This window comes from Eupeodes corollae, chromosome 3, assembly GCF_945859685.1.
Source record: "Eupeodes corollae chromosome 3, idEupCoro1.1, whole genome shotgun sequence".
Lineage (NCBI taxonomy): Eukaryota > Metazoa > Arthropoda > Insecta > Diptera > Syrphidae > Eupeodes > Eupeodes corollae.
The window spans coordinates 92411137-92427117 of NC_079149.1; positions in this window are offsets into that span (position 1 = coordinate 92411137).

The following is a 15981-nucleotide window of genomic DNA, read 5'->3' on the forward strand; positions in this document are numbered from 1 at the left end:
AATTATCAGATGGATGTATTCGGCAATAATTAGACCAATTCCCCTAGGCCTCCTTGTTCAAGAATCTGCGGCCAAAAGTGCCCTGAGACCTAGTCAAACTAAAGTCTGGATAAACAGTTCCATAAGACATGCCCAACTCCTTCATAAAGTTATGGGTCATAGTACTACAACAGACTATAAAATACCCGAACTTGATTTTCATAAACCACTCCAGACTGCCATCCCAAACAGAGAGGAATTGATAGATAATATACCATTCTCCAGTGAGTCGTCAATAGCTATCTATACCGATAGCTCTAAAATGGACACTGGTGTAGGGGCAGGATTCTATTTTGAAGCTCTCAAGTTAACCGCATCGCTTAAGTTTCCAAACTAGTAGCGTCTTCCAAGCGGAGGTCCTGGCAGTGACAACAGCTGCTAAAAAGGTATGAATGATGGCGATACCACGAGCTGATATCACCTTTTACATTGATTGCCAGGCGGCAATAAAAGCGATTACTGCAACTGAGTTAAAATCAAATCTTGTTTCATGCTGCTTCGAAGAGTTTATGGTTCTTGTCGCACAGCACAACATTAGACTCTGCTGTGTCCCAGGCCACAGCGATATACTAGGCAACTAGAAAGCTGATGAATTAGCAAGATTAGGGTCAATGCTTGACGTAAGCCAAGCCCAGCTATTTAGCACCCCTACCTGTTATTTAAAACAGGAAATCTCAAAAAGAATAACTATCAAGGCCGATGAAAGGTGGGACCTTCTTGACACCTGCAGCACTACAAGAAAGATCTGCCTGTGTTTTAACAAACAAAAAATGGAAAAAATTATGCAGACAAGGGAACACTTCGATCGCTTGTGAGCATAATTACCGGACATAATCTGTTAGGTTATCATATGAAAAAGATGAGAATCAGTTCAAATGATCTATGCAGAGGATGCGGTGACGAGGAGGTGCATGAAGACACTCCACACTTTCTGTGTCACTATCCCGCACTCTCCCATCAAAGGAAAAAACTGCTTGGCTTGTTCGGGGATTTAGAAGAACTCTCTAGTACGCCAGGTACGAACATTCTGAACTTTGTCAAAGCCTCTAAATGGCTTGACTAACTGAACACATATGTTTTTCTTATTAGCTTGAGTAGCAATACTCACGGGTATCACAATGGATCTGTATTGATCTAAGTGTGACGGTAAAGGCATCAACTGTCAGCCCCTCAACCTAACCTAACCTAATGTCCCTAGAATTTAAGTCAAAGATTTTAAGTGAGTTTAGATATCGACTTGAAAATAATTTTATTTTACAGCTAGTAACTTCAAAAGATGCAGAAATGGCTGTCAAAAAATTGAGTGGATGGTTTTTACTGATAGCAACTATAGTTCACCTCAAATATCTTAAAAGCAAGTGACTTCAATTTTATTTTATACTATATTAGCAGACACCACAGACGTTGTCCTGTCTAAGCTATTGGTATCATTAACTAAACAAAATATATCAGAAACAAAGATTTTATTATTCTGTTTTGTCGTCCGGAATCAAACATAACCGTGGGACGCCTATGGAAAAATTGTTTCACTGCACAGTTGGGTGTTATAATAAAGAGGCTGTTATATATAAATATTTGGATATATTTAGAAGGCATATTTGGCATTAGCCTCGCCAACTGCTGAACATAGATCTCTTTTTAATTGCGTCGTTATATCAGTTATCGTCAAAATATCAAAGATCCTCCATCTCTTATTTGGTCTTCATCTCAGTTGGTTGGTTTCATTTATCCATTTTTTTTATTTTTTGAGCTGTCTTTATATTGAGTTCTGGTTAATTTTGTGACCATTGATTAAAAAACTTTTTAATATTCTAAAATTCCCCGTATGTATTCGTTACACGTGGTGAAAAATTCGTTCAACATTTGTTGTGGTGTGAAAAATAGACGTTGTCCGATACTCCACCCTGGTCGATATGCAAGCCAATATTCACAAAAATTGGTCAAGCCGTTTCTAGTTAAATGAATTACACTAGAATTTCATATATTAGAATGATGAATAATTTTGAAAAAAATTAATCATTGTCACCTACAATATCTTACGAACAAAAAAGACATTTATTAAAATTTTGAGAAAAATCGAATAAATAGTTTTTTACCAAAAATAAAATCTTACCAAAACAAACCATTGGACTCCAAAGCTATTTAAAAAAGAACAATATTTACAAATAATGAAATAGTTTGATTTCAAAATATGTTTTTTTAACGAGATTTTTAGTAGGAAACCAATTTTCGGTATTTTTGTAGTATTTCTAAAAGGTGTTTATTTCTTTTATAAATAAATACAAATTGGATAAATGAAATAAATTTGATGTCAATATCTTCTGTCATTTTTATCGATTTTGCATACTATTTTTTGTAGATTTTATTTTTATGAAAAAAAAAAAACGGACTATTAGATTTTTAATACGTTCGTAAATCCGTGCGTCTGTTCGTCCGTGCGTTCGTACGTCCGTGACGTTTTTTACTTCGTCCATAATTCAAGAACCAGAAGAGATATCGACTTCAAATAAATTTTGATATTCAGATAATAGTACAGAAAAATGCAAAAACCGCTCTTAAGAGAATTGTGTGGGTGTTTTTTTTACAATAGCAGTTTAAAAAAAGATGAACATTTTGGTTAACCTTTAATATCCCATGAAGAAAATACGCAAGAGACTTGAATTAAATTTTATATTATATTATACTAAACCATTATATTTTTGGAAAAAAAATCCGATTAACAGTTTTTTATAAATCAAAAAAATTGAAAAAAATTCGTCACCTCGAAAATTAAACGAATAAAAAATTATTGTATCTCTAAACCAATTTTGTCCAACGAAAAATAAGGTTTTTAACATATAGTAAAATTTTGAGAAAAATTGCATTGACGGTTTTTTTTATAAAAAATTAAAAACTAAACGAAAAAATTAATAAAAGTTGAGAAAAATTGATTTTCGACTCAAATATCTTTCCGAAACTTTGAGATATTGGCTTTGATGAATTTTTATCTTTAAAAAATATTGTTTTCAATATTCAGTAAAATTTAAAAAAAATCGCATTGATAGTTTTCTTTCAAAAAACTAAAAACCTAAACAAAATTTAACAAAAGTTGGTGTAAATGGATTTTCGACTCAAATATCTCTTTAAAATTTTTTTTTTATAAAAATCCAACAGTCGGCTTTTTTGTTACAAAAAAAATTAAAACCACAAAAAATACTACGCAAATTTGAAAGGAATCTATTCAACAAAACTAGATCTTCAAACTGAACTATTTCTTTATGTTAAAAATATTGTTGGTAGTTTAAAGATTGTTAAAAATAATACAACTGACAACTTTTTTAACGCACAACGGAAAAGTACAAACTTTTAAGCAAGACAAATCGGCAAAAGGGATGGGAAGTTATCAGTGTGGATCGCATTTCAGTCTCTTTTTTGTTAAGGTTTCTATTTTTTGTTTTGTAAGAAAACCTTTATATTCAATTTTTCTTTAAATTTTACCAAATATTGAAAACAATATTTCGTACACACGCACTCACAGAAATATCTGTACAAATATTTTATTTAGACTCAAGGTAGTTTTAAACGTCGAGAACTGTCAACATTTTAAATTAGGCAATGCTGAAGATTAAAATAATTTCCTATAGGAAGTTGAAAAAATTAAAGTAACGTTTTAAAAAAATGGAAATCTAAAAAAACACAACCTAGCTGATTTGGAAAATATTATATTATTATTTTCTTATTAACGTAGGATAAAGATTATTAAATAAAAACTTTTGTAAGAATTTGTTTTCGAACAAAAATATCGGAAACAAGAAAAGATATTTAAATGAAATTTATTTTATCATGAGTTAATGTTTTTGAAGAATTCAATTGACATTTTTCTTTACAAAACGCGAAAACCTTAAAAAACAACAAAAAACTGATAAGAAATGGTTTTTTAAATTAATTATTATGAGAACCAAGAAAGATATTGCCTTAATTTTTTTTTGAACCGCATAAAAATATTGTTGTTTATATTTTGTTTCAGATTTAGAAAAGTCCACAGACGGGCACGAATGAGAAGTAATCAGTGTGGATGGCATCCCAGAATCTTTTTGCAATTGGAGATCGGAAAATCCAAGCAAGTTTCTTAAAAAGTTTCTTCATCATCAAAATATTTAGTGCGGTTCTTAGGCTGTCGACTGCGGCGGAGTAATTTGAACTTACTTCTCCGGAAATAATTGATCATAATATTTTTTGAAGAGGTGAAACAAATTGATCACCGAACAACTTAAATCTATTTATTTATTTGAATACTATGCTTTAGACCTTAAAGATGGATGCCCGTACATTTATTTAGTTTATCGTCCATGGATAGCGCTATATTTATTAAGCCCATTACCAACACCGAGATTTTGTTACTAAGAGGATTTATTCACCAACCGCTACGTTCAAAAATTGATTGGTTTATGCATGGTGGGGTGGTGAAGACATAGTTTAAACAGATACTTAAAAGCGTGCATTTTACCACCTTTAAACACTTTCTTAATAGGTTTTCTGAAATATCAGCTATATGAAAATAAATTATCAAGAATAATCAAGGATCTTTTTAAAATTCAAAAATGTTACTCAATACAACTGAATATTTGCTTGTTTGGATTTTTTCCATTTAAAAAATATGCTTATTTCAAATTGTCCTTTATTTCCTTATTAAATGCTTCTTTATTGCTGCATCTAAAAAAGTGTCGCTTCCTGGTCTTAAAAACTATAGTGAGTACAAAGTCTAAGAAAAATCGACCCATCCGCTAAGACTATAAGTATATTACAAAAATGGATACCATTATTCCAACTTAATAAAAACCCCTGCAAATCATACAAAAGGTTCGTGAAAAACTGAAACGCCCATAAAAAACGTAAAACTGAGTAAGGCTTCTTTATAGCGATATTATCAATTTTCTATAAATTCTAATCAAATAAGTCATCAATTCTTACCAACTGGCTTAGATACAAGATACAATATAATACTCTTTCCTGTCAATGGTCCACTCGACACAATCTCAACTGCCTTTAGCTAAAAACATAAATTAAAGTAAAAAAGTACCTATATATCGACACCAATATAAGGACTTTATACCTATAAGTCCTTATACAGGCTAAAAAACTGAATTAAGAGCAAAGACATCGCAACGATTTGTCGTTGTCAAATCAAAATAAAATTATAGCCTGATGGTGATGTTTTTATTTGCTTTTTTGTGTGTCGTTATAGGTTGGCTCTATATATATCTATTTTACACCCACTTAAAAGAGTCACCTCCAAACTCCAAATTCCTAGCCCCCAACCTCTGATTCTTTGGGATAAAAAGCTCTTTGCCATCATTGAAGTTGAAATGCGAGGATTCGCCAACCCAACCATAACGAGGCTCATGAAAAAGTATCGACACAGTTATTTATGGCATGTCGTTAATCATAATCGAGGAATAACAAATTTATTTGGAAATAGCTTAATTTCTTCCGCTATGTAGAAATGGACAAGCCGCAGTGCCAAGGCTTCACATAGAAAAAGGCCATCATCAGAGGCCACTCTCTCCATGGACAACGGACTATACGACGACGAACGCGAACGAGAACGTGGCAATGCCTGGACGGTATAGGGGAAGTCAGAGTAGGGTAGGTGCAGGTGTCCCGGTTGGCCATGGGACCGTCCGGTGCTCGCTATTTGGAAAGTGGAGATGGCAATCGTTTTCGCTGATTTATGTCCTAATTTTCCATTTTCATTTCAGGAACAGAATGAGATGCTGTCAGGGCAGAGAACACGAACCAGATAGATGTCAGGACAAATTAGGGGAAGTGTCATGGCAGGTCACACGTCGTCGTTTTGTCTATAGGATTTTAGGCGATGTCCAATGCAGTAGGTAGGAATAGGAAGAAATAAGGTATGCGGGGCCAAGTTGTCAAGTCAAAAGAGTGTTGGGTATCTGGGTTATGATAATTTATTTTGTTGCTGCAGTGCGTCCTTTTTTGGGATTCTTCTTTTCCTTTTCTTTTGGATTTTTGTTTATCAAAAATTTGTTTTCTTTTATTTTTTTAAACCTTCCAGGTGAATTTGTTGATAAATGAACGGGACCAGGCGAAAGGCGAATTAATTGGATTAGATTTGTCATTGTCAGGAGCTTATTCGAATTTTTTAAGTAACTCCGTCGTCGTCGTCGTTGGTTCTGGTCGGTGGTGATAAGTTGAGGAGGAGTAAAGTGAGTTTCTTATTGCTGAATTTTTTTTCGGAAGAAAAGGGTGACCGAAAAGTTAAAAAAAAACAGAAGCCAACAAAATAAAAGGCTTTACAAAATGAAGAGCTTTTGATATGGAACAAGCAAGTTTGGCACAGAGTAGGGTAGAAGAGTAATTAAACTTCAAGGCACAATCTTAGAAGTATACCTATATATTTTGTTTGGAAGGACAAGAGATTTACAAAGTTACCATCTCAAGTATTTCTATCGTAAAATGGTAGAGGCAAGGCATACAGTGATTAAAGTCATTCGGAGCAACTGGAAATTACTTTAATGTCACATTGACGCATTCAAAGCTAATGGATAACTAGTTTGTCAATTACGTTTCTTAAAGTGCCCTTACAATTTTGTATGAACTAGGGCCTTCCATCTGGCTCGGCCTCTACTTGGATTTCTCCAGTTGCGCACTCCAAGTTGGGTGAAGTCACCTCCCACTTGTGTACTTCACCTGATCTGTGGCCTTTATCTTCCGCACTGTCCTGTGGGTGTGGTTTAAAAGAGTTTCGAAGATAGGTCAAAGGTTTTCATCCGCTGAACGTGACCCAGCGATTTCAGGCGTTGAACTTCTATCCTTCTGTCTATGTCTACGTCACTGTAGAGACCGTACAGCACTCACCTTCTATACATACGGGATCGTAAATAACGCGAATAACTTTTTTCTCCAAACGACTCAAGGTGCTTTCATCCGCTTTTGTCATAGTCTATGCCTGTACACCATAAAGCAGGGGATAACAAGGTCTTAAAAAGTCACACTTTGTTGGTTCGAGAAGGGGAGTTCACTCCTCAGTTGCTTTATAAGGCCAAAGAAACAGCGGTTAGCAAAAGTATTAATTCGTTGGATCTAAGCGCTGGTGTTGTTTTCTTCTTTCATGTCGGAGCCTAGTCTTTAACATCTGTTGATAGTGAAGTTATCACAAAAACATTGGTCCTTTCATTTAATTTGTCTTTTACTCATGAACTGCTAAACCGTTTTTTGTCTTAATCTGTCTCAATACTTAAAAAAGCCCCATTGGCATCACGTTTATATCTTTCGATGCTGTTAATGTCATCAACAGACTTAAAGGTAGTGCTTCTAGTTTTGACGTGGGAGCTCTGTTCTATACTTTTAAGGACGATAAAATCACACCTGATCAAATGCCTTTTTTGACTTCAAAAGGTTTGTTTGAATTATTTCCATCCTTTAAAGCGCATTCTCCAAAGTCATCCTGTACAAATAAGTCATCCTGTAAAAATGGACTAGTTAAGGTGTTCGTTTCTCTAGATACTGTCGCATGCGGCCTTGAAATCGATGAAAAGGTGGTGTGTTTTTTTGGATCAGTCCACTTTCCACTTTGATAAGGACCTATCAGGTTGTTGACGATGGACTTAAGACGTTTATATATTACAGTATACAAAATTTTGTAAACGATGTTAAAGAGACTGATTCCTCAATAGTTGGTGCAGTTTAGAAGGTCTCATTTTTAATGGGGGTCACATGTTAAGTGTTTTAGACAATTTGATGTTGCCGTTCAATTTTTTTCAATTTGTGAATTTATTTAAAGTTCTAATTTTCTGAAGATAAATACGAAATTATATCTGCTATGAAAAAAAAACTCTAAAACAATATACGAGCATCCAATGGAAAACAGTAGAGGAAGTTCCCAACTATCAGTGTGTTGAGAATTTCCAGGAAATACCATGTTCTTGTCAATTTGCTTTGTTATTTAAACTTTAAGATATCACCCTCTTTCAATTTTTCGAAAGACACATGTTCTTCTCCCCTCAGAGGAAATTTGTATTCAATGATTGTTTCTTGAAATTGGTTTTTTTCCGATTAATAAAAGTCCTTCAGGAGAAAGGGTTCCCCATAAGGAGACAATACTACTTCTTTTTCAAACTTTTTCTTTCCAAAAATCAACCCCAACTTTCTTACATTTACATAAACATTTCCTTTCCTAATATACAATCCCGCAGGTTCCAAAATAATAAAAAATAAAATTCCCCAACTGATATCAATTTAAGCCTTAATCACTTCTAATAATCGCAAAATTGAAAAACTTATGTGTTCTTTGTCAAAGAACAAACAAATTAATGAAAACAACAACAAAAAAAGTTAATACAACCAAAAGGAGCTGTTGAGATAGAACAAAAACAAAAATAAAACTTTAAGCAATTTACTTCAACATTAAGACTGAACAAAAAGAAACATCTTCAACCCGTTTTGTCCATTCACCCATATCACCCATAGCCCACGCCAACCCACGACCCACCATTGTTATATGTGTTGCTCTAGAACTCTAACTTGAGCAATGAAAGAACAAACAAAGAAAAATAAACTTTTCTGCTTTAGTAACTGTCTTTTGGCTAAACACAAGGACATCTATGGGATGGAAGTCCAATCTTCTATATCTTTTGTATGTTTTTTCTTGGATTTTTTGTTTTCTTTTTTTATATAGATAAACTATATACATATACATACTTACATACATCTAAACATTTATACAAATACATAAAATAAGATACATTGTAAAGTTCCATTTGAAGACACTTTTTATCATCGAACTTTAGTTCAGGACCTGAAGCGATGCGAAGGTAAAAATGCAGAGGTGACGCTAACTGACGGTACCCTACCCAGACTTAAAATCTCTAGTTTTAAGAATAAAGTAAAAAAAGTGGGTACCAGAAGGATATCACATCACATCTCTACATCCCAAAAGCTAGGATCAAATTTTAATTGCAAAGGAACTCGTCTTTCTTAGATGAATGAACAAAAAGAATAAAAGAATTTCACCAGAGCAGTGTGACAGTTTTAAAGTCATTCAAATTTATATCTTCTTCAGTTTTAAATTTGCACATAGGTATTTAAAAAAAAAAACGGGGTTTTAAAGCTGTGAAATATGACAAAGTAAAATTAATTTTTTCCTACAACATTGGTCCGAAAAAAAAGACAACAAAATTATTGATGAACACTTTTTATGTCAGAAACGATTCAACTTCTTTAAGAACAACATAAACCCTCTTACTTCAAATCAAATGGGGTGGCGCAACAGTCCGTTGTGAACCAGGGCCTAGTGGCTTAGTGGCTTACAACTCTCAACCATTCCTGTGTGTGAGTACTGTTGTCAGGAATGGAAGGGACCTACGTTTTTAGGCCGAATTCGAACGGGTAGTTTGAGAAAGCACTTTTTCATGGCAAGAATTACTCTTGAAGGATTTGTCAATTCCTCGCAAGAGGCAGTACCCGCGAAAATTATTTTTTTTTTAAATTAAGGTGGCGCAGGCAGGGATTGAACCCAAGACCCCTTGCATGACAGTCCAACGCACTAACCATCATGCCATGGGTACTACCCTCTTACCCTCTTACTTATTACTACAATATTGTTAGTGGAGAGAGGCAACTGTCTTCCATTGAAAGGATTTAAGTCCCAAGGTTATATTTTAACCCCGCACATCTTCCCTGTTTTTTTTTTTAATTAACTCCTGTTTGCAACTTCTAATCCAGGCTCACATCCTTCCCCTTCGGATGTGGAACTGTAAGAACATAGATGGCTTGGTCACGTAGAACGCATGGAAACCAATAATCGGGTCCGAACCGGAAAGTCTTCGAATTCATGTCCCACGCAGTAGAGAAAGGCATCGAATGTCGAATCAGGTGGGTCGCACAAGTCTAAAGTGATGTCACTCAAGTTAAAAGGCGCAACTGGAGACAAATAGCTAGGGACCGAACTAGGTGAAAACGTTTGTTGAGTGAGGCCCTAGTTCACAATCGACTGTAGCGCCACTTTTAGCTAGTATTTTGTGAAATTTTCACATGTCGCCTAAAATGGGTTTTCAGAGACAAAATGATTGAGTGAAGAAACATTTGCTTTCCCTGCCCCTTTGTCTCAATTATCAAAATGTGTTTCTGATATTTTAAGGGTATACCTTAAACCTTGAGTGCACCCTTGCTGGAAGTTTTGTATGCTTTCAAGCATTAAATCATCTTGTGTTCAAATCAAATGAAAAATTAATTAATTGAAAGCACAAAGATATTGGAGTACAAGGTATTGACCTAACAAACAAGAAAAAATCCTTACTTGAAATTAAAAGCTTAAGAACGGAATATATCCATTATCAAGAAAAGGCCCCTATAACCAATATCTGAAATTTACCATCACAATGTAATTTTTTTTTCCGTTTTCTAAAATAAAGTCTTCCTTGTGAAATTCTCCTTTTTAAAAACATTCACGAATGTTCCCAAGAAGAAAAATGGAGATAAAAAGCAACCGAAGCAACTTAAATGCGAATCTGGAGAGTTGAGAGAAAACTTACTTTTATCACACAACTTTGTCTTCTCAGGATTACATTGATGGACATGGAACTGCTTAAGGAAAGGACATCACCAGCGAAACAAAAAACAAAACAAAACACAAAAAAAAAATGGTCAATTTGGTGCATATTTTCCCTGTATATATATTTTTTGTTAACTGTATTTTTACATGACAAGAAGTAATTCACAACCCCCCAATGGAAAAGAGAACCATTATCAGAGGAAGAGAAAGAGCTTGCAAGCTGCTATAGGAAGGTACCGGTTGAACAAAAAGTTGCTTCGGTTAGTAAGTATAAGGAAAGGACTAAAGTTTGGATATTGTTGTAAATGGCGTCACACATTAAAAAGTGCCACTTGTGCTCCAGGGTTTTGATAGTTCGTTCTTTCCAAAGCAAAATGGCTTAACCCTTTTGACAAAAAAATAGAAGCGACGAACAAAATCTATTTAAGTTAAATTATGCATTCGGTCAAAGAGATGCCCTGGATGATGATGTTTGCGTAAGGAGGGGTAAGACTTCACTGTGGTGTCGTCAGCAACGGCAGCGAAGGCGACTGCAGCGACGCGGCGGCAGTGGTTGCAAAAGTTCCTATGGAATACGACCAAAAGATGTTAAAAGTTAATTAAGAGATATTTTGCTTGCAGATAGAAGTGGCAGTCCTTTTCTTTTGTTAATTTCAAGTTTCTACATAATTTTCTTAGTTTTTTTTGTATTCCTTTACTTTCAGTAAAAGTTGCGAAAAATGTACAAGTATAGGTGCCTATGTATATATATTCGACTTAAAATGATAATGGAGAATACAAAAGAGTAGGTACCTATGTAACTACTATGTCAATGCAATTATACTTCGTTCGCTTCGCATGGTGCATTTTCATATTTGACTTTTCAAAGTTTCTTTAGAGCGAATCAATTACACGATGTGATGTTAGAGATAAAAACGTTTACACTATAATCGTTAGAGAGTTGTGAGGTTATAGCTATTACGGAATTTTATAGGTTATGTTAGTTTTAAAAAAGTTTACTTTCGAAGCTTAAAGAAAATTTATATGAATTGTTATTGAATGAGGAAGAATATTCGTTAAGGAGGTTATAATTTTTTAGGAATTTTATCGGTGTGGCAATGTCGTCAGATTAATAATAAAACTTGTTCGTTTGAGCAGAATGACGATGGCGATGCACTGTTATAAGATTTCTTCAACATTGTTATGGAAAGAGTTGTAAAAAACTCATTCGTCAACACTAGAGGCGCAATCTTCCAAAGGTCTGTCCAATTACTCGGGTACGCTATTGAAATTGACCAAGTATATGATGTCATCAAAAAAGGACATTGAACGTCGACGTATTGGAAAAAACGTAGCCATGGGCAGCTATAACCTTGATATAGTTAAGTAATTTGTCTACCTAGGCACTGCTAAAAAGGATATTTTTGGACTTTGAAGGCAATTGAGAAGTAAAATCTTCTCTCAAGCATCTTTAGTCACCATCTATTAGACGCTAATACCTCTTCTATTTATGGTTTTAAAGCTTGGACATTGTCAATGAAAAATAAGAACGCTTTAGGTAGCTTTGAGGGAAAAATTCTCTAGGATTTTCGGTCCCGTCTCTATAAATAGAAAGTTAAAGACAACGACGAACTGAAGGTTCTGTATACAGCGACACTAATCGGGTTAAAAGAATAAAATTAAAACCACTTAGATAGCTGGGTGAATGAACATCAACGTTCCAGCCGAAAGATCTTTGAACTTAATTATGAGGGACAGTAGATGAAGAGTGAGACTAAAGTAGACCACGCAGGTGGAAAAGGACCAAACCAACAGTCGAGTGAAACTAGAGACAGTTAGCTTAGGTCGTATTTCGACCCAAACCATGATATTCACTTGTTCATTCGTCAGCGTCAATCTCTTAAATGTCAAGTCAAACTAAAAAATATTAATTTGATAGTTGATGAAATGGTCTCCAGTTCAAATAGTGTGGCCAAATTATAGTTCTATGTCCTTAAAAAATTCCTGTTTTGGATATTTTGATGAACACCTCAAAACTTCTTTATGACATGAAAACATTTTGGTTATGTAAGATGGCGCTACAGTCCGGGGTGGACCTGGGTCTCAACCAACATGCGCCTCCAGCCAGCTCGGTCCCTAGCTAGCTGTCTCCAGTTTCGAATGCCAAGTTGGTTGAGGTTCTCTCAAACCTGGGTGCGCCACCTGAGTCGCGGTCTTCCTCTACTGTGCCGTCCCTCGGGATTGGATTCGAAGATCTACCGGGCTGGAGCGTTGATGACCATCCGCTCTACATGACCTAGCCATTTAAGCCGTTGGACGTTAATTCTACTAACTAGGTCAGTGTCGCTGTACAGCCCGTGCAGCTCGTTTTTAAATCTTTTCGTCCATTCTCCATCTACGGGACCAAAAATTACCCGACAAATTTTTTGCTCGAAGCATCCTAAGACGCTCTCATCTTTCTTTGACAAGGTCCAGGCCTCGGCGACATAAATGAGAACCGGGATGATGTGTGTCTTATAGATGATGATTTTAGATTCTCGAGAGAGGACTTTGCTTCTTAATTGCCTTCTTAGTCCAAAGAAGCAGCGATTTGCAAGAGTTATTCTTCGTTTGATTTCAGCGCTGGTGTCGTTGTCTGTGTTCATACCGGTGCCTTGGTAGACATAGTCCTTAACTACGTCAAAATTATTGCTGTCCATTGTGACGTTTTGTCCAAGACCTCATTGTTCAATGTCCTTTTTTGATGACAGCATATACTTGGTCTTCCCCTCATTGACCACTAAACCCATCTTCTTCGCTTCCGTCGCAATGCTCAAAAACGCTCAACTGACATCACGCTTTGATCTTCCAATTATGTCAATATCATCTGCTTATTCGAGTTATTGGATAAACTTTTGGAAGATTGTGCCTCTAGTGTTGACGGTTGAGTTTTGCACAATTCTTTCCAGAACGATGTTGAAGAAGTTGCATCCAGTGCATCCATCGGTTTGTCTAAAAACTTTTTTTGACATCAAATGCATCGGTAAGATCTTTTCCGACCTTGATAGAGCAGCGTGCATTCTCGTCACACTGCACAAACTGATAAGTTTGACAGGGATGCCAAAACTAGACATGGCTCTGTAGAGACCTTCCCTATGGATGCTCTCATACGAGGCTTTGAAATCGATAAATAGATGGTGGGTATCGATTTGAAGCTCCTGGGTTTTTTCCAAGATCTGCCGTAGTGTGAATATTTGGTCGATAGTGGACGTTCCTTGCCTGAAGCCACACTGATAAGGACCTATCAGGTTGTTGACGAAAGGCTTCAGACTTTCAAATAATACGGCAGAAAGTATCTTATATGCAATGTTAAGGAGACTAATGCCTCTGAAGTTGGCGCAATTTAGAGGGCCTCTATGCTAAGATTCCACTCATTGGGCATGCTTTCTTCCGCCTATATTTTGCAGATGAGTTGGTGAATTCTCCCTACCAAGTCATCGCCTGCTGCTTTGAATAGTTCGGCAGCGATACCGTCAGCTCCAGCAGCTTAGTTTGACTTAAGTTTAGATATAGCTATCTTCACTTCTTCAAGGTCGGGTAAGCGGAATTGTTGATCTGCGTCGCCAAGGTTGAGTGGTTCTTTCTCTATTACAGCGGAATTCGGTTCGTCATCGCCGTTATATAATTTGGAGAAGTGATCTTTCCATATTCTCAGCATCGACTGCGGTTCTACAACGATGTTCCCCTGATCGTCCTTACAGGCTTCGGTTCGTGGCTTGTACCCTTGGCAGTTTTTTTTTCCTTTTGGTAAAATTTACGAACCTCTTTTTTGTTGTGACATCCCTCTATCTTCTCGATCACGCACTTCTCATGCTCTCTTTTTATCCGTTTAAGAAGCCGGTGTTCCTCTCTTCTTTTCTGCTTGTAGAGCTCGCGAGCAGCTCTGGTCCCCTGTGTAGCGCCGTTTTGTATGCCCTTGTTTCAGCACTTCAGAGGCGGCATCTCTGATGGCTGCAGGGCAATGTTGCCACTGGTTTTCAATGCTTAATGCAGGCAGCATAGGACTTCTTATGAGGTTGTTAGAGACTCGATCGGAAAAGGACATGTCAGTCTTTTGCGATTATAGCCGTCTAACGTCGAATCATCCCACAGTACTTGTTTTGGCTTGGATCATGATATCCGTAGCCGTACCTTGGCTACAACGAGGTAGTGGTCCGAGTCAATGTTAGCCCCTCGGAATGTTCGTATATCCTGTATACTGGAGAAGTGTCGTGCGTCGATCGCAATGTGGTCAATCTGGTTAACGGTTGATTGATCAGGAGATTTCCATGTCCCCTTGTGGATATTGAGATGTGTGAACTGCGAACTAGCTACTAGAACGTCTCGCAGCGGAGATGGTGTCATTCAGGCTGTACCTCCCGATTATGCCACCAAAGATGTCTTCTTTTCCTAGCTTGGCATTAAAATCTCCTAAGACAATTTTAATATCATAACAAGGGCACTGCCCCTATGTCTTGTCCAAGAGCTCGAAGAATATGTCTTTGGTGTCTTCATCTTTCTCCTCTGTTGGGTTATGTATGTTTATTAATATTCCCACTTAAAATTCAAACAAAAATCATTAGTTTCAAAACCATTAAATTGTTTTGGATACAAAATATTCTCAATATGGTAACGAGTATGATTGTCTGCAGCGTTTACATATCTTTTTTAAGTCCTCCAAAGACGGATACAAATTTAAAATCAAATACACATAAAAAACCATGTAAGCCTTCACCATAAACCTATGTCATTCCATAGTAGATAGGACATTAATATTCCAAACAGTACATTTGTCTTCTTTTATAATATGCAATAAATTTAAGTCTTTAATAAAATAAAATATATTGCAAGGTGCTTTAGAATTGACGTGTACACAAAATTTTATGATTTGTTTGTTGTTGTTGATCAAATCATTCATATTCGATCCAACACCCTTTATTACTTTTCCCTTAATGCAGCAATATTGGTAAACCTATCTATACAAACATGAACAGTATATCTACATAAACAAAGGTTAACACAACATAACAAAAAAAGCACGCATCTACAATAACTCTTTAAAAATTGAATTTATTACTCCGTTGCCGCTCTATAATATCCCAAATATTCAAAAACATTTCAAAAAAAATATATATATATTGTATACGTTAAGTATGTAAGTATGTATGTATAGGCATACAAAAAAACGTATTTTTATTTTTTCATTGCAAACATTTTTATAGCCTTCAAACGAGCTAAAGAAAAAAGGATAAAAATAATCTAATCAGTTGGCCTTCCTTCTTTTTTCCTGTTAAGGGTTCAAAAAAAATTGTATCCTTAAGTTGTTTATGTTTATGTTTTTCTTTTTTTTGAAAACGATGTTATAGACCCATTTTTCTATGGAATCAATTGCC